This window comes from Lactuca saligna, chromosome 9, assembly GCF_052625555.1.
Source record: "Lactuca saligna cultivar CGN05327 chromosome 9, ASM5262555v1, whole genome shotgun sequence".
Taxonomy (NCBI): Eukaryota; Viridiplantae; Streptophyta; class Magnoliopsida; order Asterales; family Asteraceae; genus Lactuca; species Lactuca saligna.
Window position 1 is genome coordinate 160,246,415 of NC_136425.1, and position 26,289 is coordinate 160,272,703.

Genomic DNA, 26,289 nt, shown 5'->3' on the forward strand with positions numbered 1-26,289 from the left:
TTACGTGAACTATAACTCCCTCTTCTTGTGAAAACAGGATTGTTATACTTTTAGATGATTAAACATGCCTTTGAAAAGTGTGGGTGATGACTATACCGATATTATAATTTATCTTGTTGGTCTGAAACTACTTACATATTATTTTATATAAATATGAAGGTGTGTTCTAGCATGAAAAATATATCAAGGCATAGTATGTTGATGTTAAAATTCATTAGATTTTGTGTTTGACTATAATGTACTATTTTTGCAAATAAAACCATCATTTAATAAAAGTTCCCAAAAACCATATAGTTTATAGATCTTAACTTTTATTATGATTTTATAACTTTGATCACGTTAGTTTTCGCTACTAAAAATATACTCATATCACAATATTTATACCAAACTAGAGTATACATTAACCTGTATAAAATAATAAGTTATCCTTAACATAAAGATGATAAACTTGTAGTTATTTGTGGAATAAACAAAGTTTGACTTGTATCCCCCCCCCCCCCCCCCCGGCCCAAAAAAAAACATAAAAAAGCTTGAAAATATGGGAGGGGGGGGGGGTATGAACCTCACCTTGATTTGGTTTGGTGGATGATTTGGAGAGATGTTGAGAAGTTTTCAAGTCCTAACACTTGAAGAGTTTGATAAACTCTTTGAACCTTAGAATATCCTAAGAATATTAACACATAATTTTATGTGTAAATATGATGAAATAAACAAAATAATATGTAGAATCACTAGCTAAAACTTGAAATATTTACAAGGAGCTAGGGATTGCTTTGAAGAATTAAAACTTGGAGCTTGAATACATTTGAGAGCAATTTAGGAGTTCACAGAATGTGAATATGATAAATGAGATATTGTGAAAAGTGGTTTACGTTCATAAAGGAAGTATGAAGTATCCAGAGAATGAAATGAGGTGATGATGAGGATTAACAAAAGGGGTTCTTGTTTAAATAAGGGAAGTGAAGATGATTTGAAGTTTACTTGGAGAACTATTGGATAATTCATAAGGATCCATGATTGCATGGGAAAATGGCGAATACAACTCATAAATTCGTAAACACTTAAAATATCTAAGTGTTTATGCCTAAGATGCTCCCTAGGAAGGTGTTTGCGCCCAAACATCACATCCCTAAGGTAGTTTACGCCTCTAATGTGGTCCACCAAGGTGTTTACGCCCTAAGATTAATCCCTAAAGTAATTTACGCCCAAGTAAGGTCCACTAAGGGGTGTTTACGCCCTAGGATCCTTCCTAGGATGGTGTTCACAGCCATTCATGTCCCACATGAAGGGGTTCACGGCCAAACATGGCCCAATGAAAAGGGTTTATGGTCTTAGATCGTATCCTTTAGTGTGTTTACGTTTTGGATGATTTTTATAACTGTGTATATGAATCTAGTGCTTAGAAAGCTTAAAATGATGGCCTTAAAGTTCAGGCATTCAAGGTTGCATCATAACACAAGTTCTTATATCCGTCTCATGTGATTCTTAGCCAAATCCATTTGTCTAGATTTTGCCTTGATAAACTTGTTTACTTTCAAGAGATTACCTTGTATGTGATTTCCTAAGTGTATACTTCCATGTACAAGCACCTATGCCCTTTTAGTCTTCAAGGTTTCATTGTAATAGGGTTACAATTTAGACCTTGCTTGATCCAATTATTTCGGGTTGTCACATGTTGTCTCCTTGGGAGCTTTCTCCTCCCATCCCATGTCCAGAGCCAGTATGATGGTTAGTTTTGTATGTTGCCATCGTATCAGCAATCCGCTAAGCTATAAAGGCCTCAATGGATGCTAAATCCACAGGTAGGTTGTTTTGAACAGACCGAGCATCTTGATCTAGGTGGGATCTAGGTTTGGATTGAGTAACTCTTAGTGGTATCATGTTCTTGATCCTAAGGTTTAGTGTTGGGGTACGAGTTAGTCGTTTGAGATTTATATAGATGTTATATTTAAGGGAGTTAGTATGACACACTGAGTTACTTTTAGTTGTTAGAACAAGTAATAGAACATCATTATTGAATCTTTTCTTAGAATCCAGTTCATAACAAATTGGTATCAGAGCATTCACGATCATGGTTAGGATTATGGTTGGACATGTATAATTAAGATCGAGAAGACAGTCGACTGAGCAACCCTTCCCTAAATCCACAATCAAATAAGAAACATGAAATAAGGTAGAATTGCACATTCTAAGCCTTTAGAATCTTAATTATATATGACCCTAATGTGTACACTAATCCATCACAGTTCACCTGTAAGGATCATTAGTTTTTATATGAATGACGTGTTTTTATTTGGTTGAGGAAAGAATTTGTGATTTTTAATTTATTTGAAAAAGATTTTGGTGAAATTTTGATGCTTAAATATTGTTGTTTCGGGACATACCAAAAATACCGGTAGGGTTACTTTTTGTTTCTTCATGTCTAGTTGTTAAACTACTCCTGCTTCTCCGTTATTACTCTCAGTTGGACAATCCCTCTTGAAATGTCCGATCTCACCACATTTGTGGCATACTGGCTTTATTTCTGGGTTGGGGGTTTGAATGACGCATGGGGATGGGGCCCTACAGTGGCGGACGGTGTGCCTCGTCTTGTTGCACCTATTGCAATGCAACTTTTGACAGACGCCATTATGATGGAAGGTGCACTTGTTGCATTTTGGGAGGTTTCCAGCATATGGTTTTCTTGGTGTCAAGGTATTAGGGTCAGTGGGGGTAGAGGCTGCCACAACTTGTTGCCTTTTGGTAGGCCCTTGAGTTGAACTGCTTCCTTTCTTGTTCCCTTGCTTTCACTTCATGATCTTACATTTGATGTTCGGGGTGTCTTGGCAAGTTGTCACTTGTTGGTATCCTTGGTTGTTACTACGGTTGGAATTGTTGACACTGTCTCCGTTTCCGTTTGTCTTATTGGCATTAAGTTGTGCCATGACAGCTGCCACAACAGTTGTTACATCAGCTTGGAAGGTTGTGGTGTCGATATGTAGAATTGGCGTTTTGCCGGTGCTTTGGTTATTTTCATGGGAATACATGATTCTGTTGCATGGTGAGAAACAGGTTCGTGAGTAACTGGGGTCATTTCTAGTTGTATCTCATTTACAATTACAGACATGGAGTTATGCATGCACGCATATAAGTCACATGTTTTGGTTGTATGATTCTCGTTGTTTCGACCTACATCCCTATGATGTATTAATGGTAGTATGTAGTAGTCGATACTGGACGATCGTTAAGTTTAACAAAAGAAGATATAGATATCAGTTCAATTAGTTGACTCGGATTACACGGGTTCTTGGAAGGCGTACCTCTCTTGATTCAATACTACTAGTTATAACGAAGTACATAATAAAATTAAGACATAGTGCGAGTAGTGTAATGACGCTCATATGTCAAAATAACGCACAAGGAGCTCGACCATTTCACTCATTCACGAGTGGTCTCATCCACCCTTTGCTCCGCTTGAACTGCCCTAACTTCGGCTGCAAGGAGCTGCTGCTTTAGGGTGGCTACTTCCTCCTCTAAAGAGAGTAGGCGGTCGGTATGGTCCTCTTGCGCTGTGTGTTGGTTCGGTGTTGCTCCCGAAGAGTGAGGGTCGCTAAGGATCCATCTGGTGCCTTCATCCTTGTCTGACTCTTCATTGAAATTCTCCCCCTTGTAGTCCGTTACTTGGTGTTCTTCGGGACCTTCTTCTGGGTTTTCCTCTTGAACCTCTTCTGTTTCTTCATCAACCCATCTATGGGCCACCAAGGCCTGGTAGTAGAGGTCTCTGTGTTGGAATTCAGCCGTGGTGTCTGTGCGAGACTGGAGGTGTGAGAAGCGGGTAGAAAGTATATGTGCGAAAGTTATATAATATCCTAAAGTACTCCTATAGTCTTTTACTTGATGTACGACACTAATGTTCTCTTGCATGTATAGTTGGTAAGTTTTAGGCTTGTTGCAGCACCACTATCACTCTCAAGCACATGTTGGTCATATCTCAAATAAATATAGTTGACCAGACTATATTTATCCTAGATATGATTACATAACTGCGTAGGTTTGACTGTAGTGTCCAACATCTAAATACTTTTGTTTTCTTCTCAGTATGATACTGTTCTAGTAAGTATGTATGCTTTTATAAAATACTTATATTTTTAAAGTATACTTTTAGTTAGAGTTTTTAGTCCCATTGTATTTATAGTTGTATATCTTGTATGGTTTGATATACTTGTTCAGTATAAACAATGCTCTGATACCAATCTGTAACACCCCCAAACCAGAACGGCGGAAACGTATGGGGGCGGATGAAGTTACTTCACGTACAATATCATAACAATTAGATATAAATGAAATATAGCAACACAAACATTCATACATTAATATTTAGTTTACATTGTTTACAGCACTTGATCTATGCAAAAGTTAAACACGAATAACAATAGTAGAAAACATAATGCAGCAACGTTGGGCCTCGAATGTGGTGAATACCTGTCTACTAGATCCCTGAGAATACAAGTCATTTTGAAAATCGTCAACTAAAAGTTGGTGAGTTCATAAGAATTTTTGTAAGAAAACTTTGTAATATCTTTGTTCATAGTAAGTTGTAAAACTCTAGAAAATCCGATATTTTCTTATAAAAATAGTTTGTGTTAACATGAATGTGTTCCCATAAAATCCTATATTTTCTGTTATGTGAAAAGTTGTGGTCATTAAAACCATTAGACCGAAGTTACGAGATCAGTTTACAAAATATACGAAACATAGCTCGGAATTTTATAAAACTAGGAGGGTGTACACCCTGTCCTTGTAAAGTAAAAATATATATCGATACAAAATAATGCAATGTTTTGCTTAAAAAATGAACTGTGGTCTTAAACCCCAAGACCAAGATGGAAGAAAGTATAATGCGGAAAATAGTTTATAACCTCATTTTTTTTAATAAATCTAATGAAATATAAGCTTGCCATAAACCGGGCTTAAAATTCCAAGACCAATATGGAGGTGAAAATCATACAAAAGATAGTTTCATTTATTTCAATAAAACTAATGAAGTATAAGTTTCTCGTAATGTAAAATCGTTTTGTTTATCCATATGTGAGTCGTTACAACCAAACTACGTCAAAATTCCTAGCTTGCCATCTTTCAGGCATCAGATTCAAAATATTTGTCACCCTAGATTGGCCTAGTCTAACTGTAGCGAACAACTCAGGTGTGGGGGTGTCAACCCCATATAGATCTATACACAACTATCACACTCTCCCTCTAGGAGACTCCGATTGTAACTAACAGGACTTTCCGCATACGTTAGGTAGGTACAACTAAAGATGTCTCACAAGAGCCTTAACAGATTTACGTGAACTATAACTCCCTCTTCTTGTGAAAACAGGATTGTTATACTTTTAGATGATTAAACATGCCTTTGAAAAGTGTGGGTGATGACTATACCGATATTATAATTTATCTTGTTGGTCTGAAACTTCTTACATATTATTTTATATAAATATGAAGGTGTGTTCTAGCATGAAAAATATATCAAGGCATAGTATGTTGATGTTAAAATTCATTAGATTTTGTGTTTGACTATAATGTACTATTTTTGCAAATAAAACCATCATTTAATAAAAGTTCCCAAAAACCATATAGTTTATAGATCTTAACTTTTATTATGATTTTATAACTTTGATCACGTTAGTTTTCGCTACTAAAAATATACTCATATCACAATATTTATACCAAACTAGAGTATACATTAACCTGTATAAAATAATAAGTTATCCTTAACATAAAGATGATAAACTTGTAGTTATTTGTGGAATAAACAAAGTTTGACTTGTATCCCCCCCCCCCCCCCCGGCCCAAAAAAAAAACATAAAAAAGCTTGAAAATATGGGAGGGGGGGGTATGAACCTCACCTTGATTTGGTTTGGTGGATGATTTGGAGAGATGTTGAGAAGTTTTCAAGTCCTAACACTTGAAGAGTTTGATAAACTCTTTGAACCTTAGAATATCCTAAGAATATTAACACATAATTTTATGTGTAAATATGATGAAATAAACAAAATAATATGTAGAATCACTAGCTAAAACTTGAAATATTTACAAGGAGCTAGGGATTGCTTTGAAGAATTAAAACTTGGAGCTTGAATACATTTGAGAGCAATTTAGGAGTTCACAGAATGTGAATATGATAAATGAGATATTGTGAAAAGTGGTTTACGTTCATAAAGGAAGTATGAAGTATCCAGAGAATGAAATGAGGTGATGATGAGGATTAACAAAAGGGGTTCTTGTTTAAATAAGGGAAGTGAAGATGATTTGAAGTTTACTTGGAGAACTATTGGATAATTCATAAGGATCCATGATTGCATGGGAAAATGGCGAATACAACTCATAAATTCGTAAACACTTAAAATATCTAAGTGTTTATGCCTAAGATGCTCCCTAGGAAGGTGTTTGCGCCCAAACATCACATCCCTAAGGTAGTTTACGCCTCTAATGTGGTCCACCAAGGTGTTTACGCCCTAAGATTAATCCCTAAAGTAATTTACGCCCAAGTAAGGTCCACTAAGGGGTGTTTACGCCCTAGGATCCTTCCTAGGATGGTGTTCACAGCCATTCATGTCCCACATGAAGGGGTTCACGGCCAAACATGGCCCAATGAAAAGGGTTTATGGTCTTAGATCGTATCCTTTAGTGTGTTTACGTTTTGGATGATTTTTATAACTGTGTATATGAATCTAGTGCTTAGAAAGCTTAAAATGATGGCCTTAAAGTTCAGGCATTCAAGGTTGCATCATAACACAAGTTCTTATATCCGTCTCATGTGATTCTTAGCCAAATCCATTTGTCTAGATTTTGCCTTGATAAACTTGTTTACTTTCAAGAGATTACCTTGTATGTGATTTCCTAAGTGTATACTTCCATGTACAAGCACCTATGCCCTTTTAGTCTTCAAGGTTTCATTGTAATAGGGTTACAATTTAGACCTTGCTTGATCCAATTATTTCGGGTTGTCACATGTTGTCTCCTTGGGAGCTTTCTCCTCCCATCCCATGTCCAGAGCCAGTATGATGGTTAGTTTTGTATGTTGCCATCGTATCAGCAATCCGCTAAGCTATAAAGGCCTCAATGGATGCTAAATCCACAGGTAGGTTGTTTTGAACAGACCGAGCATCTTGATCTAGGTGGGATCTAGGTTTGGATTGAGTAACTCTTAGTGGTATCATGTTCTTGATCCTAAGGTTTAGTGTTGGGGTACGAGTTAGTCGTTTGAGATTTATATAGATGTTATATTTAAGGGAGTTAGTATGACACACTGAGTTACTTTTAGTTGTTAGAACAAGTAATAGAACATCATTATTGAATCTTTTCTTAGAATCCAGTTCATAACAAATTGGTATCAGAGCATTCACGATCATGGTTAGGATTATGGTTGGACATGTATAATTAAGATCGAGAAGACAGTCGACTGAGCAACCCTTCCCTAAATCCACAATCAAATAAGAAACATGAAATAAGGTAGAATTGCACATTCTAAGCCTTTAGAATCTTAATTATATATGACCCTAATGTGTACACTAATCCATCACAGTTCACCTGTAAGGATCATTAGTTTTTATATGAATGACGTGTTTTTATTTGGTTGAGGAAAGAATTTGTGATTTTTAATTTATTTGAAAAAGATTTTGGTGAAATTTTGATGCTTAAATATTGTTGTTTCGGGACATACCAAAAATACCGGTAGGGTTACTTTTTGTTTCTTCATGTCTAGTTGTTAAACTACTCCTGCTTCTCCGTTATTACTCTCAGTTGGACAATCCCTCTTGAAATGTCCGATCTCACCACATTTGTGGCATACTGGCTTTATTTCTGGGTTGGGGGTTTGAATGACGCATGGGGCTGGGGCCCTACAGTGGCGGACGGTGTGCCTCGTCTTGTTGCACCTATTGCAATGCAACTTTTGACAGACTCCATTATGATGGAAGGTGCACTTGTTGCATTTTGGGAGGTTTCCAGCATATGGTTTTCTTGGTGTCAAGGTATTAGGGTCAGTGGGGGTAGAGGCTGCCACAACTTGTTGCCTTTTGGTAGGCCCTTGAGTTGAACTGCTTCCTTTCTTGTTCCCTTGCTTTCACTTCATGATCTTACATTTGATGTTCGGGGTGTCTTGGCAAGTTGTCACTTGTTGGTATCCTTGGTTCTTACTACGGTTGGAATTGTTGACACTGTCTCCGTTTCCGTTTGTCTTATTGGCATTAAGTTGTGCCATGACAGCTGCCACAACAGTTGTTACATCAGCTTGGAAGGTTGTGGTGTCGATATGTAGAATTGGCGTTTTGCCGGTGCTTTGGTTATTTTCATGGGAATACATGATTCTGTTGCATGGTGAGAAACAGGTTCGTGAGTAACTGGGGTCATTTCTAGTTGTATCTCATTTACAATTACAGACATGGAGTTATGCATGCACGCATATAAGTCACATGTTTTGGTTGTATGATTCTCGTTGTTTCGACCTACATCTCTATGATGTATTAATGGTAGTATGTAGTAGTCGATACTGGACGATCGTTAAGTTTAACAAAAGAAGATATAGATATCAGTTCAATTAGTTGACTCGGATTACACGGGTTCTTGGAAGGCGTACCTCTCTTGATTCAATACTACTAGTTATAACGAAGTACATAATAAAATTAAGACATAGTGCGAGTAGTGTAATGACGCTCATATGTCAAAATAACGCACAAGGAGCTCGACCATTTCACTCATTCACGAGTGGTCTCATCCACCCTTTGCTCCGCTTGAACTGCCCTAACTTCGGCTGCAAGGAGCTGCTGCTTTAGGGTGGCCACTTCCTCCTCTAAAGAGAGTAGGCGGTTGGTATGGTCCTCTTGCGCTGTGTGTTGGTTCGGTGTTGCTCCCGAAGAGTGAGGGTCGCTAAGGATCCATCTGGTGCCTTCATCCTTGTCTGACTCTTCATTGAAATTCTCCCCCTTGTAGTCCGTTACTTGGTGTTCTTCGGGACCTTCTTCTGGGTTTTCCTCTTGAACCTCTTCTGTTTCTTCATCAACCCATCTATGGGCCACCAAGGCCTGGTAGTAGAGGTCTCTGTGTTGGAATTCAGCCGTGGTGTCTGTGCGAGACTGGAGGTGTGAGAAGCGGGTAGAAAGTATATGTGCGAAAGTTATATAATATCCTAAAGTACTCCTATAGTATTTTACTTGATGTACGACACTAATGTTCTCTTGCATGTATAGTTGGTAAGTTTTAGGCTTGTTGCAGCACCACTATCACTCTCAAGCACATGTTGGTCGTATCTCAAATAAATATAGTTGACCAGACTATATTTATCCTAGATATGATTACATAACTGCGTAGGTTTGACTGTAGTGTCCAACATCTAAATACTTTTGTTTTCTTCTCAGTATGATACTGTTCTAGTAAGTATGTATGCTTTTATAAAATACTTATATTTTTAAAGTATACTTTTAGTTAGAGTTTTTAGTCCCATTGTATTTATAGTTGTATATCTTGTATGGTTTGATATACTTGTTCACTATAAACAATGCTCTGATACCAATCTGTAACACCCCCAAACCAGAACGGCGGAAACGTATGGGGGCGGATGAAGTTACTTCACGTACAATATCATAACAATTAGATATAAATGAAATATAGCAACACAAACATTCATACATTAATATTTAGTTTACATTGTTTACAGCACTTGATCTATGCAAAAGTTAAACACGAATAACAATAGTAGAAAACATAATGCAGCAACGTTGGGCCTCGAATGTGGTGAATACCTGTCTACTAGATCCCTGAGAATACAAGTCGTTTTGAAAATCGTCAACTAAAAGTTGGTGAGTTCATAAGAATTTTTGTAAGAAAACTTTGTAATATCTTTGTTCATAGTAAGTTGTAAAACTCTAGAAAATCCGATATTTTCTTATAAAAATAGTTTGTGTTAACATGAATGTGTTCCCATAAAATCCTATATTTTCTGTTATGTGAAAAGTTGTGGTCATTAAAACCATTAGACCGAAGTTACGAGATCAGTTTACAAAATATACGAAACATAGCTCGGAATTTTATAAAACTAGGAGGGTGTACACCCTGTCCTTGTAAAGTAAAAATATATATCGATACAAAATAATGCAATGTTTTGCTTAAAAAATGAACTGTGGTCTTAAACCCCAAGACCAAGATGGAAGAAAGTATAATGCGGAAAATAGTTTATAACCTCATTTTTTTTAATAAATCTAATGAAATATAAGCTTGCCATAAACCGGGCTTAAAATTCCAAGACCAATATGGAGGTGAAAATCATACAAAAGATAGTTTCATTTATTTCAATAAAACTAATGAAGTATAAGCTTCTCGTAATGTAAAATCGTTTTGTTTATCTATATGTGAGTCGTTACAACCAAACTACGTCAAAATTCCTAGCTTGCCATCTTTCAGGCATCAGATTCAAAATATTTGTCACCCTAGATTGGCCTAGTCTAACTGTAGCGAACAACTCAGGTGTGGGGGTGTCAACCCCATATAGATCTATACACAACTATCACACTCTCCCTCTAGGAGACTCCGATTGTAACTAACAGGACTTTCCGCATACGTTAGGTAGGTACAACTAAAGATGTCTCACAAGAGCCTTAACAGATTTACGTGAACTATAACTCCCTCTTCTTGTGAAAACAGGATTGTTATACTTTTAGATGATTAAACATGCCTTTGAAAAGTGTGGGTGATGACTATACCGATATTATAATTTATCTTGTTGGTCTGAAACTACTTACATATTATTTTATATAAATATGAAGGTGTGTTCTAGCATGAAAAATATATCAAGGCATAGTATGTTGATGTTAAAATTCATTAGATTTTGTGTTTGACTATAATGTACTATTTTTGCAAATAAAACCATCATTTAATAAAAGTTCCCAAAAACCATATAGTTTACAGATCTTAACTTTTATTATGATTTTATAACTTTGATCACGTTAGTTTTCGCTACTAAAAATATACTCATATCACAATATTTATACCAAACTAGAGTATACATTAACCTGTATAAAATAATAAGTTATCCTTAACATAAAGATGATAAACTTGTAGTTATTTGTGGAATAAACAAAGTTTGACTTGTATCCCCCCCCCCCCCCCCCGGCCCAAAAAAAAAACATAAAAAAGCTTGAAAATATGGGAGGGAGGGGGTATGAACCTCACCTTGATTTGGTTTGGTGGATGATTTGGAGAGATGTTGAGACGTTTTCAAGTCCTAACACTTGAAGAGTTTGATAAACTCTTTGAACCTTAGAATATCCTAAGAATATTAACACATAATTTTATGTGTAAATATGATGAAATAAACAAAATAATATGTAGAATCACTAGCTAAAACTTGAAATATTTACAAGGAGCTAGGGATTGCTTTGAAGAATTAAAACTTGGAGCTTGAATACATTTGAGAGCAATTTAGGAGTTCACAGAATGTGAATATGATAAATGAGATATTGTGAAAAGTGGTTTACGTTCATAAAGGAAGTATGAAGTATCCAGAGAATGAAATGAGGTGATGATGAGGATTAACAAAAGGGGTTCTTGTTTAAATAAGGGAAGTGAAGATGATTTGAAGTTTACTTGGAGAACTATTGGATAATTCATAAGGATCCATGATTGCATGGGAAAATGGCGAATACAACTCATAAATTCGTAAACACTTAAAATATCTAAGTGTTTATGCCTAAGATGCTCCCTAGGAAGGTGTTTGCGCCCAAACATCACATCCCTAAGGTAGTTTACGCCTCTAATGTGGTCCACCAAGGTGTTTACGCCCTAAGATTAATCCCTAAAGTAATTTACGCCCAAGTAAGGTCCACTAAGGGGTGTTTACGCCCTAGGATCCTTCCTAGGATGGTGTTCACAGCCATTCATGTCCCACATGAAGGGGTTCACGGCCAAACATGGCCCAATGAAAAGGGTTTATGGTCTTAGATCGTATCCTTTAGTGTGTTTACGTTTTGGATGATTTTTATAACTGTGTATATGAATCTAGTGCTTAGAAAGCTTAAAATGATGGCCTTAAAGTTCAGGCATTCAAGGTTGCATCATAACACAAGTTCTTATATCCGTCTCATGTGATTCTTAGCCAAATCCATTTGTCTAGATTTTGCCTTGATAAACTTGTTTACTTTCAAGAGATTACCTTGTATGTGATTTCCTAAGTGTATACTTCCATGTACAAGCACCTATGCCCTTTTAGTCTTCAAGGTTTCATTGTAATAGGGTTACAATTTAGACCTTGCTTGATCCAATTATTTCGGGTTGTCACATGTTGTCTCCTTGGGAGCTTTCTCCTCCCATCCCATGTCCAGAGCCAGTATGATGGTTAGTTTTGTATGTTGCCATCGTATCAGCAATCCGCTAAGCTATAAAGGCCTCAATGGATGCTAAATCCACAGGTAGGTTGTTTTGAACAGACCGAGCATCTTGATCTAGGTGGGATCTAGGTTTGGATTGAGTAACTCTTAGTGGTATCATGTTCTTGATCCTAAGGTTTAGTGTTGGGGTACGAGTTAGTCATTTGAGATTTATATAGATGTTATATTTAAGGGAGTTAGTATGACACACTGAGTTACTTTTAGTTGTTAGAACAAGTAATAGAACATCATTATTGAATCTTTTCTTAGAATCCAGTTCATAACAAATTGGTATCAGAGCATTCACGATCATGGTTAGGATTATGGTTGGACATGTATAATTAAGATCGAGAAGACAGTCGACTGAGCAACCCTTCCCTAAATCCACAATCAAATAAGAAACATGAAATAAGGTAGAATTGCACATTCTAAGCCTTTAGAATCTTAATTATATATGACCCTAATGTGTACACTAATCCATCACAGTTCACCTGTAAGGATCATTAGTTTTTATATGAATGACGTGTTTTTATTTGGTTGAGGAAAGAATTTGTGATTTTTAATTTATTTGAAAAAGATTTTGGTGAAATTTTGATGCTTAAATATTGTTGTTTCGGGACATACCAAAAATACCGGTAGGGTTACTTTTTGTTTCTTCATGTCTAGTTGTTAAACTACTCCTGCTTCTCCGTTATTACTCTCAGTTGGACAATCCCTCTTGAAATGTCCGATCTCACCACATTTGTGGCATACTGGCTTTATTTCTGGGTTGGGGGTTTGAATGACGCATGGGGCTAGGGCCCTACAGTGGCGGACGGTGTGCCTCGTCTTGTTGCACCTATTGCAATGCAACTTTTGACAGACTCCATTATGATGGAAGGTGCACTTGTTGCATTTTGGGAGGTTTCCAGCATATGGTTTTCTTGGTGTCGAGGTAGTAGGGTCAGTGGGGGTAGAGGCTGCCACAACTTGTTGCCTTTTGGTAGGCCCTTGAGTTGAACTGCTTCCTTTCTTGTTCCCTTGCTTTCACTTCATGATCTTACATTTGATGTTCGGGGTGTCTTGGCAAGTTGTCACTTGTTGGTATCCTTGGTTGTTACTACGGTTGGAATTGTTGACACTGTCTCCGTTTCCGTTTGTCTTATTGGCATTAAGTTGTGCCATGACAGCTGCCACAACAGTTGTTACATCAGCTTGGAAGGTTGTGGTGTCGATATGTAGAATTGGCGTTTTGCCGGTGCTTTGGTTATTTTCATGGGAATACATGATTCTGTTGCATGGTGAGAAACAGGTTCGTGAGTAACTGGGGTCATTTCTAGTTGTATCTCATTTACAATTACAGACATGGAGTTATGCATGCACGCATATAAGTCACATGTTTTGGTTGTATGATTCTCGTTGTTTCGACCTACATCCCTATGATGTATTAATGGTAGTATGTAGTAGTCGATACTGGACGATCGTTAAGTTTAACAAAAGAAGATATAGATATCAGTTCAATTAGTTGACTCGGATTACACGGGTTCTTGGAAGGCGTACCTCTCTTGATTCAATACTACTAGTTATAACGAAGTACATAATAAAATTAAGACATAGTGCGAGTAGTGTAATGACGCTCATATGTCAAAATAACGCACAAGGAGCTCGACCATTTCACTCATTCACGAGTGGTCTCATCCACCCTTTGCTCCGCTTGAACTGCCCTAACTTCGGCTGCAAGGAGCTGCTGCTTTAGGGTGGCCACTTCCTCCTCTAAAGAGAGTAGGCGGTCGGTATGGTCCTCTTGCGCTGTGTGTTGGTTCGGTGTTGCTCCCGAAGAGTGAGGGTCGCTAAGGATCCATCTGGTGCCTTCATCCTTGTCTGACTCTTCATTGAAATTCTCCCCCTTGTAGTCCGTTACTTGGTGTTCTTCGGGACCTTCTTCTGGGTTTTCCTCTTGAACCTCTTCTGTTTCTTCATCAACCCATCTATGGGCCACCAAGGCCTGGTAGTAGAGGTCTCTGTGTTGGAATTCAGCCGTGGTGTCTGTGCGAGACTGGAGGTGTGAGAAGTGGGTAGAAAGTATATGTGCGAAAGTTATATAATATCCTAAAGTACTCCTATAGTCTTTTACTTGATGTACGACACTAATGTTCTCTTGCATGTATAGTTGGTAAGTTTTAGGCTTGTTGCAGCACCACTATCACTCTCAAGCACATGTTGGTCATATCTCAAATAAATATAGTTGACCAGACTATATTTATCCTAGATATGATTACATAACTGCGTAGGTTTGACTGTAGTGTCCAACATCTAAATACTTTTGTTTTCTTCTCAGTATGATACTGTTCTAGTAAGTATGTATGCTTTTATAAAATACTTATATTTTTAAAGTATACTTTTAGTTAGAGTTTTTAGTCCCATTGTATTTATAGTTGTATATCTTGTATGGTTTGATATACTTGTTCAGTATAAACAATGCTCTGATACCAATCTGTAACACCCCCAAACCAGAACGGCGGAAACGTATGGGGGCGGATGAAGTTACTTCACGTACAATATCATAACAATTAGATATAAATGAAATATAGCAACACAAACATTCATACATTAATATTTAGTTTACATTGTTTACAGCACTTGATCTATGCAAAAGTTAAACACGAATAACAATAGTAGAAAACATAATGCAGCAACGTTGGGCCTCGAATGTGGTGAATACCTGTCTACTAGATCCCTGAGAATACAAGTCATTTTGAAAATCGTCAACTAAAAGTTGGTGAGTTCATAAGAATTTTTGTAAGAAAACTTTGTAATATCTTTGTTCATAGTAAGTTGTAAAACTCTAGAAAATCCGATATTTTCTTATAAAAATAGTTTGTGTTAACATGAATGTGTTCCCATAAAATCCTATATTTTCTGTTATGTGAAAAGTTGTGGTCATTAAAACCATTAGACCGAAGTTACGAGATCAGTTTACAAAATATACGAAACATAGCTCGGAATTTTATAAAACTAGGAGGGTGTACACCCTGTCCTTGTAAAGTAAAAATATATATCGATACAAAATAATGCAATGTTTTGCTTAAAAAATGAACTGTGGTCTTAAACCCCAAGACCAAGATGGAAGAAAGTATAATGCGGAAAATAGTTTATAACCTCATTTTTTTTTAATAAATCTAATGAAATATAAGCTTGCCATAAACCGGGCTTAAAATTCCAAGACCAATATGGAGGTGAAAATCATACAAAAGATAGTTTCATTTATTTCAATAAAACTAATGAAGTATAAGTTTCTCGTAATGTAAAATCGTTTTGTTTATCCATATGTGAGTCGTTACAACCAAACTACGTCAAAATTCCTAGCTTGCCATCTTTCAAGCATCAGATTCAAAATATTTGTCACCCTAGATTGGCCTAGTCTAACTGTAGCGAACAACTCAGGTGTGGGGGTGTCAACCCCATATAGATCTATACACAACTATCACACTCTCCCTCTAGGAGACTTCGATTGTAACTAACAGGACTTTCCGCATACGTTAGGTAGGTACAACTAAAGATGTCTCACAAGAGCCTTAACAGATTTACGTGAACTATAACTCCCTCTTCTTGTGAAAACAGGATTGTTATACTTTTAGATGATTAAACATGCCTTTGAAAAGTGTGGGTGATGACTATACCGATATTATAATTTATCTTGTTGGTCTGAAACTACTTACATATTATTTTATATAAATATGAAGGTGTGTTCTAGCATGAAAAATATATCAAGGCATAGTATGTTGATGTTAAAATTCATTAGATTTTGTGTTTGACTATAATGTACTATTTTTGCAAATAAAACCATCATTTAATAAAAGTTCCCAAAAACCATATAGTTTACAGATCTTAACTTTTATTATGATTTTATAACTTTGATCACGTTAGTTTTCGCTACTAAAAATATACTCATATCACAATATTTATACCAAACTAGAGTATACATTAACCTGTATAAAATAATAAGTTATCCTTAACATAAAGATGATAAACTTGTAGTTATTTGTGGAATAAACAAAGTTTGACTTGTATCCCCCCCCCCCCCGGCCCAAAAAAAAAACATAAAAAAGCTTGAAAATATGGGAGGGGGGGGGGTATGAACCTCACCTTGATTTGGTTTGGTGGATGATTTGGAGAGATGTTGAGACGTTTTCAAGTCCTAACACTTGAAGAGTTTGATAAACTCTTTGAACCTTAGAATATCCTAAGAATATTAACACATAATTTTATGTGTAAATATGATGAAATAAACAAAATAATATGTAGAATCACTAGCTAAAACTTGAAATATTTACAAGGAGCTAGGGATTGCTTTGAAGAATTAAAACTTGGAGCTTGAATACATTTGAGAGCAATTTAGGAGTTCACAGAATGTGAATATGATAAATGAGATATTGTGAAAAGTGGTTTACGTTCATAAAGGAAGTATGAAGTATCCAGAGAATGAAATGAGGTGATGATGAGGATTAACAAAAGGGGTTCTTGTTTAAATAAGGGAAGTGAAGATGATTTGAAGTTTACTTGGAGAACTATTGGATAATTCATAAGGATCCATGATTGCATGGGAAAATGGCGAATACAACTCATAAATTCGTAAACACTTAAAATATCTAAGTGTTTATGCCTAAGATGCTCCCTAGGAAGGTGTTTGCGCCCAAACATCACATCCCTAAGGTAGTTTACGCCTCTAATGTGGTCCACCAAGGTGTTTACGCCCTAAGATTAATCCCTAAAGTAATTTACGCCCAAGTAAGGTCCACTAAGGGGTGTTTACGCCCTAGGATCCTTCCTAGGATGGTGTTCACAGCCATTCATGTCCCACATGAAGGGGTTCACGGCCAAACATGGCCCAATGAAAAGGGTTTATGGTCTTAGATCGTATCCTTTAGTGTGTTTACGTTTTGGATGATTTTTATAACTGTGTATATGAATCTAGTGCTTAGAAAGCTTAAAATGATGGCCTTAAAGTTCAGGCATTCAAGGTTGCATCATAACACAAGTTCTTATATCCGTCTCATGTGATTCTTAGCCAAATCCATTTGTCTAGTTTTTGCCTTGATAAACTTGTTTACTTTCAAGAGATTACCTTGTATGTGATTTCCTAAGTGTATACTTCCATGTACAAGCACCTATGCCCTTTTAGTCTTCAAGGTTTCATTGTAATAGGGTTACAATTTAGACCTTGCTTGATCCAATTATTTCGGGTTGTCACATGTTGTCTCCTTGGGAGCTTTCTCCTCCCATCCCATGTCCAGAGCCAGTATGATGGTTAGTTTTGTATGTTGCCATCGTATCAGCAATCCGCTAAGCTATAAAGGCCTCAATGGATGCTAAATCCACAGGTAGGTTGTTTTGAACAGACCGAGCATCTTGATCTAGGTGGGATCTAGGTTTGGATTGAGTAACTCTTAGTGGTATCATGTTCTTGATCCTAAGGTTTAGTGTTGGGGTACGAGTTAGTCGTTTGAGATTTATATAGATGTTATATTTAAGGGAGTTAGTATGACACACTGAGTTACTTTTAGTTGTTAGAACAAGTAATAGAACATCATTATTGAATCTTTTCTTAGAATCCAGTTCATAACAAATTGGTATCAGAGCATTCACGATCATGGTTACGATTATGGTTGGACATGTATAATTAAGATCGAGAAGACATTCGACTGAGCAACCCTTCCCTAAATCCACAATCAAATAAGAAACATGAAATAAGGTAGAATTGCACATTCTAAGCCTTTAGAATCTTAATTATATATGACCCTAATGTGTACACTAATCCATCACAGTTCACCTGTAAGGATCATTAGTTTTTATATGAATGACGTGTTTTTATTTGGTTGAGGAAAGAATTTGTGATTTTTAATTTATTTGAAAAAGATTTTGGTGAAATTTTGATGCTTAAATATTGTAGTTTCGGGACATACCAAAAATACCGGTAGGGTTACTTTTTGTTTCTTCATGTCTAGTTGTTAAACTACTCCTGCTTCTCCGTTATTACTCTCAGTTGGACAATCCCTCTTGAAATGTCCGATCTCACCACATGTGTGGCATACTGGCTTTATTTCTGGGTTGGGGGTTTGAATGACGCATGGGGCTGGGTCAGGTTTCCTCCTTTGATTATGATGGCAGAGGACTTTTGACATTACACCGTAGGGTGTGGGTGCCGTATCACGGTGGCGTGCGTCAGATTCTGATGGAGGAGGCGCACAAGTCCCGATTTTCTATTCATCCCGGGGCGACGAAGATGTATAGGGATCTTCGTCCGGATTATTGGTCGCCTTGCATGAAGCGGGATGTGGCATGGTACGTCGAGCGGTGCTTGACCTGCAGGAAGGTCAAGGCCGAACATCGGAGGCCGCATGGCAAGATGCAGCCGTTGGACATTCCACTGTGGAAATGGGAAGATATCACGATGGATTTTATCACAAAGCTTCCCAGGACCGCACGGGGAGTGGATTCGATTTGGGTCATCGTGGATAGATTGACCAAGAGTGCTCACTTTATTCCGATTCAGGAGAGCATATCGGCCGAAAAATTGGCCGACATCTATATCAGGGAGATTGTGGCACGGCATGGGGTGCCAGTATCGGTAATCTCGGATAGGGATGTGCGTTTTACTTCCAGATTCTGGAAGAAATTTCAGGATGAGTTGGGCACTCGTCTACATTTCAGCACCGCCTTTCACCCGCAGACAGATGGTCAGAGTGAGCGGACCATCCAGACTTTGGAGGACATGTTGCGGGCGTGTGTACTGGATTTCGGTGGTAGCTGGGATACCTATCTTCCTTTGGCTGAGTTCTCCTACAACAACAGCTATCACGCGAGTATTGACCGACCCCCGTTCGAGATGTTGTATGGGCGGAAGTGCAGAACCCCGATATGTTGGGGGGAGGTTGGCCAGAGAGTCATGGGAAGCACCGAGGTGGTGCTAGAGACGACCGAGAAGATCCAGCAGGTTCGGAGCAGACTTCAGACTGCACAGAGTCGGCAGAAAAGCTACGCCGATAGACGTCGATCCGACTTGGAGTTCCAAGTCGGGGATATGGTCCTCCTGAAAGTCTCACCTTGGAAAGGTGTCATTCGATTCAGGAAGCGGGGCAAGTTGGGCCCAAGATTCATCGGGCCGTTCAGGGTGGTAGCCCGGGTGGGCAAGGTGGCGTATAGGCTGGATCTGCCAGCCGAGCTCAGTCAGATCCACAGCACCTTCCATGTTTCGCAGCTGCGGAAGTGCCTGGTGGACGATTCAGCAGTAGTACCATTGGAGGATATTCAGGTTGATGACAGCTTGAATTACATTGAGCGTCCAGTCGCAATACTTGACAGAAAGACCAAGACGTTGAGAAACAAGAGGGTAGAACTAGTAAAGGTGCAATGGCAACACCGCAAGGGTTCGGAATGGACTTGGGAACCGATGGACGAGATGATGGAGCATTACCCCGAGCTGTTTCAGGACCGGGCAGCAGACTTCGAGGACGAAGTCTAAAATAAGTGGGGGAGATTTGTAGCACCTGGTTTCGGGTATGTGAATTTTATTTGAGCATTGCCCTAATTTAGCCTTGGACTCGGCGAGTCATAGGGTCCGACTCGCCGAGTAGGGACGAAACTCAGGACACGTTTAAGTGGGCGACTCGGCGAGTCCATATCTTGGACTCGGCGAGTCACCGCTGCTGGATGAAACCCTAAGTTTCAAGGGTTTGCACCCTATTTAAACCCTCATTCCGCCCCAACTCGTCCCCATTCACCCCCAGAACTCCCCCAACATCGTTTTCCCTTGTTTCCTTGAGAGATTGAAGTGTTCTTGGTGTGTTCTTGAAGGTTTTGAGGAGAAAGAGGAGTAGATCAAGAAGAGGAGAAGGAGATCAGCCATCTTTGTGTCATTTCAACATTTTCCTTGAGGTATATTTCGTTTTTCCCCTGTTTCTATGCTTAGGATTTCATTTGGGACACCCTTGAGCAATTCATCAAGCTTGTTTGTGCTTAATGTTTCGTAATAAGTGGATTAACCTTTAGATCTAGGCAAGATTGAGCTCCAGGAGCTCAGATCTGTTAGCTTTATGGCCCCATGTGACTTGTTCATCCTAGATCTACCCTTTTGAGGCATTTTGCACCCTAAAATCCACATTAGTGAATATCCACACGTAAAGTTGGAAACTTTACGTGTGATTTGTGTCCTAGAAGTCCAGATCTATGAATGGCATGGATTGAAATCGAGTAAATCGGTGTATTTGGTGGATGCATGGCGGCGACTCGGTGAGTCGTATTGGCGACTCGGCGAGTCTGGTCGCGAGTCACCGATTTGGTCCCTTCATGATGTATCGAGTTGAGCCGTGAGTCACAGGGGGTGACTTGGTGAGTTGGAAGCTGAACTCACCCATGTTAGGACTCGGCGAGTCAATGCCCTGACTCGGCGAGTCCAAGGCAATCTTCATAGATCAAGAACAGACTTGACGAGTTGTTCATACAACTCGGCGAGTCTTAGCATAAAGTGTTCTTCGGATGAAGATGAACTCGACGAGTTGTTCATACAACTCGGCGAGTAGGATGAAGGAGTTGAATGACAGTTAGAAGGTGAACTCGTCGAGTCATAGCCCGACTCGACGAGTAGAACCAGGGATCCAGGACAATGGTTTGCTAGGGACTCGGCGAGTGGAGATCCACTCGGCGAGTCGGGTCAACTGAAAGTTGACTCTAGCATTGGCTTAGAGCTAGACCGGGGATAAAATGGTCATTTTATCTAAAGGACAGTTAGCAGTGTTTGATTGAGTATGTTGTGGGAATTGCAGCCGGAGGACTCCCGGAGCAGCAGCAGTCAGTTAGTTCCCGATCAGTTCAGCAACTACTTTGAGGTGGGTTACCTTCCAGTAGCAGTGGGTCTAAGGCCACAATGCCGGCCCACCAGTAGGAGACGTATGATAGATGATTATCTTTGTGATATCATCTAGGTTTGCTGTTACCTGTAATGTTACATGCTATCATGATACGTTATGCAATAGTAGTAGAGTACGGTTGTTAGGACCGCTGGGTAGTCAGACACCCCAGAATTTTCTGACTGTATGTGATGGTATGCTTGTATGTTGGTCTGTTATGTTATGCGATAGAGGTAGCGGGAGGGGACCAGTCCCCGAGGATCGGTTGTTAGGACCGATGGGTAGTCAGCACCCCAGAATGGCTTGACATGGGTAGTCAGCACCCCAGAATGGCTTGACATGGGTAAGACGACACCCCAGAATGGCCGTATGGGTAGGTCGGCACCCCAGAATGGCCGTACCGGGTAGTCAGGCACCACAGAATAGCCTGTCAGTACGTATGTTATGTGTTTGTATGGTATGTGGTACGTTAGGGGAACTCACTAAGCTTTGTGCTTACGTTTACAGTTTTGTTTTCAGGTACCTCTGCACCGAAGGGGAAGGAGCCGGTGCGGTAGCTGCACGTCATACACACACTCTTCGGTTTCCGCATTTACGAGATTTACTGGGATTGTACTATGATATTTTGATGGGATGTATGGTTTGACTTTTTAGAACATGGTTGCGATGTGTTATGGTGTGATCAAACAATGTTTTTATTTATTAATATTTTCTAAAGTAATACCTTAAAAATGAAATTTTCGGACGTAAAAATTGGGTCGTTACAAGTTGGTATCAGAGCCCTGGTTTGAGGGATTCGGACACGCCTTCGGGAGTGTTTGGACTCAAATCGAGGGATTGAAAGATTTTTCAAAAGAAATTGTTCTTTAAAACCCGGAAAAGAGTCATAAGAAAGAGCAAAGTGTGTGACGTGCGCGACTGGCCGAGCTCAAGTAAGCATTCCCCATAGTACCCATACAAGTTTATGTTATGTTTATCAGCTTACGGAGAACTGCATGCTAGAATAGGCTAAGGATCTAGGAGTGATGCCTTATGTGCCTGCTTATGTGTTACAGCTTTGTGAATATTGCATGCTAGAATTGAGTAGACAGCAGTGGGATAGCCTGTTTAGGTTATGCCTGATAGTATAAGCTTAGCATCCTATGTTAAGTGTCGTTTCTTGTTATAAGAATAGTTTTGGCTTGAGTCTGTTTTTCCCTTATCCGAATGCTGCTTGCTTCGTGCTTAGTGGGATTCTGAGTAATGGGAGTTAGCCACTAGGTAAACACGTCACACCACATGTAATCAGGGTTGAATAATCCCAAAGTATTGGAACTGGCCCTATTGCGCAGCTCTTGTTTGAGTCCAACCGTTGTAGGGACGGATCTTTTACTTGAAGGATTATCAAATCCTCATCACATGTGATGGTGTTTAGGTGGTGGCTAACTGGCATTATGAGGAGACCTACAGCAGCTGAGGACCAGTCGTGTTGAACTTGAGTTTTCCCTAGGGCAAGCCTAGGATGAGAATATCAGAGAGTAACAGTAGTAAAGGGGAGCTGGTGGAGTCGAGGAATTCCTCGGAGAAGGTACGGATAGATGTGGAAGGTAGTATGGGCCCGTACTACTGAAAGCAGAGGATCCGTACCCGAGCCGAGGGAGGCCAAGACGAGACCAAGGAACCTGTAAGTAGTTGAGATCCCTCAGAAAGTAGCAGTACCACTAATGATTATTATGATGTTTTGCAGAATGGTGGTACTTCGACCGAGACCGACAGATGGCGGGTCAAGAGAGGGGTCAGGTTCGGGATCAGGCACCGAGCCGATTGATGAGAGGCTACGTGAGTTCATCACGTCGGAGATCACTAGGGGCATCCTTGAGTCGACCCCCATCATCTTTGGGTCGATCAAGGAAGGGATCGTGGAGTTGATGGAGGATCGCCTACGGGCATTCCGGAGCGACTTGGCCTCTAGCCAGTCGGGATCATGCACACTGTCCTTCAAGGACTTCAGGGGCAGTGGTGCGCCGGATTTCCATGGGGTGAAGGACCCCATTGTCGCCAGGCGGTGGATTGCGGATATTGAGTCCGCCCAGTTGACCAGCTTCTGCCCCGAGGGGTCGAAGGTGAGGTACGCAGCAGGGTGTTTACGGGACCGAGCTCAGGATTAGTGGGAGTCAGTGGGTGACTCGTTGGGAGCCTCGGCTATCGAGGCAATGACCTGGTCGGACTTCGTGGCTAGGTTCAGGGCAGAGTTTGCGCCAGCGGTCGAGCTTCAGCAGCTGGCCAGAGAGTTTCTAGACATGAGGCAGACGACAGAGACCGTGGCGGAGATCACCGCCAAGTTTTGGGAGAGGGCTTTATTGGTGCCCCAGTATGCAGGTGACGAGGATATGAGGAGGACTCGTTACCATGATATGCTACGAGCTGACATTCGGGAGCATGTTAGCTTTTCGGCTTGCCCTACCCTGGACTCTATGATTGCCAGGGCTAGGGAGAGAGAGATAGATTTGGAGCACATCCGGAAACGGAAACTTGAGGACGGTCAGGCAGCAGGGGCTTCGGGGAAGAAGCCCAAGGGATCAAACGGGAGGCCGAAAGGCCAGTCGGGACCGAGCCGCTGCAGGAGGTGCGGCAGGCCGCACGAGGGGGCGTGCAGGATGGGATCGTCAGGCTGCTACAAGTGCGGCAAGTTTGGGCATATCAGCAGGGATTGCACTGCTCCTGCGCCAGTTATTCAGACATCGGAGTTGCTGTGTTTCCACTGCAACCAGCGGGGCCACAAAAAGGCCAATTGCCCCATGTTGACAGTTTCAGCGCCAGTGAAGGCGCCAGCTCCAGCGACCCTGCGGATCACGGATGGCCGTCAGGGAAAGGCAGAGGCTCCAGTGGTGAGGAGTCGGGCATTTCAGTTGACTGCCGAGGAGGCACGCGCCGCGCCCGATGTGGTGACGGGTATGATTCCTTCCTTCTATCTTTTATTTCACGTTGTTATGATATTGATATGTGCTCCGTGTGTATACATGTGTATTAGGATCGTTCCATGTGAACGGCATCCCGGTTCAGGTATTGTTCGACTCAGGTGCATCCCGATCGTTCGTTTCTCTTGCTCTTAGCAAGAGATTTCATGAGACTTCAGGCGAGTTAGATTGCCCGTTAGAGGTAGAGATTGCTGACGATCGATCGGTGCGAGCATCGATCGTGTTTCGAGATTGTGTTCTGTGACTGTTTGAGGAGCGTTACCTGGTAGACTTGGTTCCCATTCCATTGCGTGGGAACAAGGTGATTATTGGTATGGATTGGTTGAGCCCTAATGGGGCAGTGATAGATTGCGCGCAGCAGCTAGTGCGAGTCAGGACCCCAAGCGGGGGAGAGTTAGTAATTCATGGAGAGCGGCCACAGTGTGGACCCACTGTATGTTCAGCAGCGAGGGCTAGGCGCTACCTTCAGCAGGGATGCGCGGGTTATGTCGCGTATGTGATGGATACCCGGGAGGCGGGTAAGGCGACCGTGAGCGAGGTCCCGGTGGTTCGAGATTTTGCTGATGTTTTCCCGGAGGAAGTACCTGGGATACCTCCGGAGCGACAGGTGGAGTTCAGGATTGACCTCATTCCTGGTTCGGCTCCGATAGCCAAAGCACCATATCGGTTGGCTCCTCCCGAGATGCAGGAGTTGTCTACGCAGCTGCAGGAGCTGCTGGACAAGGGATTTATTCGGCCGAGCAGTTCACCCTGGGGAGCCCCGATTCTGTTCGTAAGAAAGAAGGACGGGTTGCATCGGATGTGTATAGATTATTGGGAGCTGAACAAGGTAACGGTGAAGAACCGATACCCGCTTCCAAGGATTGACGACCTATTTGACCAGCTTCAGGGAGCATCTTGGTTCTCCAAGATTGACTTGCGTTCGGGGTATCATCAGATGAGGGTCAGGGAGGAGGATATGTAGAAGACTGCGTTTCGGACGCGCTATGGTCATTACGAGTTCGTGGTGATGCCGTTTGGGCTCACCAATGCTCCTGCCGCGTTCATGGACCTCATGAACCGCGTGTGTAGACCGATGCTGGATCGGTCTGTGATAGTCTTTATCGATGACATCTTGGTCTATTCCAAGACTCGGGAGGAACATGAGGAGCATCTGAGGGAGGTATTGGAGACCCTGAGGAGGGAGAGCTTGTATGCCAAGTTCTCCAAGTGTGAGTTTTGGTTGCGTGAGGTGCAATTTCTTGGACACCTCGTCAACCAGAACGGGATTCTGGTTGATTCGGCCAAGGTCGAGGCCGTGATGAGATGGGAGGTCCCGAAGTCTCCATCCGAGATTCGGAGCTTCCTGGGATTGGCGGGCTACTATCGGAGATTTATCCAAGATTTCTCCAAGATAGCCGTACCCCTGACACGACTGACAAGGAAAGCCGTGGTCTTTCGGTGGGGACCCGAGCAGCAGGCTGCGTTTGAGATGCTGAGACAGAAATTGTGTGAGGCACCGATCCTAGCCTTGCCTGAGGGCGTAGAGGATTTTGTGGTTTACTACGATGTGTCCATTTCAGGGTTGGGCGCAGTTCTGATGCAGAGGGGGCATGTCATTGCCTACGCTTCACGGCAGATCAAGCCTCACGAGGCAAATTACCCGACGCACGATTTGGAGTTGGGGGCGGTGGTCTTTGCCCTCAAGATTTGGCGGCATTACCTCTACGGGGTTCGGTGTACCATTTACACGGACCACAAGAGTTTGAGGTACCTCATGGACCAGCCGAATCTGAATATGAGGCAGCGGCGGTGGTTGGACGTGGTGAAGGATTATGATTGCGAGATCCTTTACCACCCGGGGAAGGCCAATGTGGTGGCCGATGCGCTTAGTCGCAAGACGGTGCCGATCAGGGACGTCTGTTTGAGGATGACCGTGGTGACTCCCCTGTTGGAGCAGATTCGGGAGGCTCAACAGGAGGCTATCAAGGAGGAGCATCGGAAGAGCGAGCGTGTGGTGGGTCAGGTTTCCTCCTTTGATTATGATGGCAGAGGACTTTTGACATTACA

The 26,289-nt window shown here is 40.9% G+C and overlaps 1 long non-coding RNA gene across 1 annotated transcript; it reads left to right on the forward strand.

The window, feature by feature from the left end:
- The first annotated feature begins 20,231 nt into the window (after window positions 1–20,231).
- Window positions 20,232–23,037, forward strand: LOC145014902 (uncharacterized). Its single transcript, XR_013665667.1, has 3 exons — window positions 20,232–20,312; window positions 21,200–21,262; window positions 23,010–23,037. It is a non-coding gene; the product is annotated as an uncharacterized LOC145014902 (long non-coding RNA).
- Window positions 23,038–26,289: the final 3,252 nt, after the last annotated feature.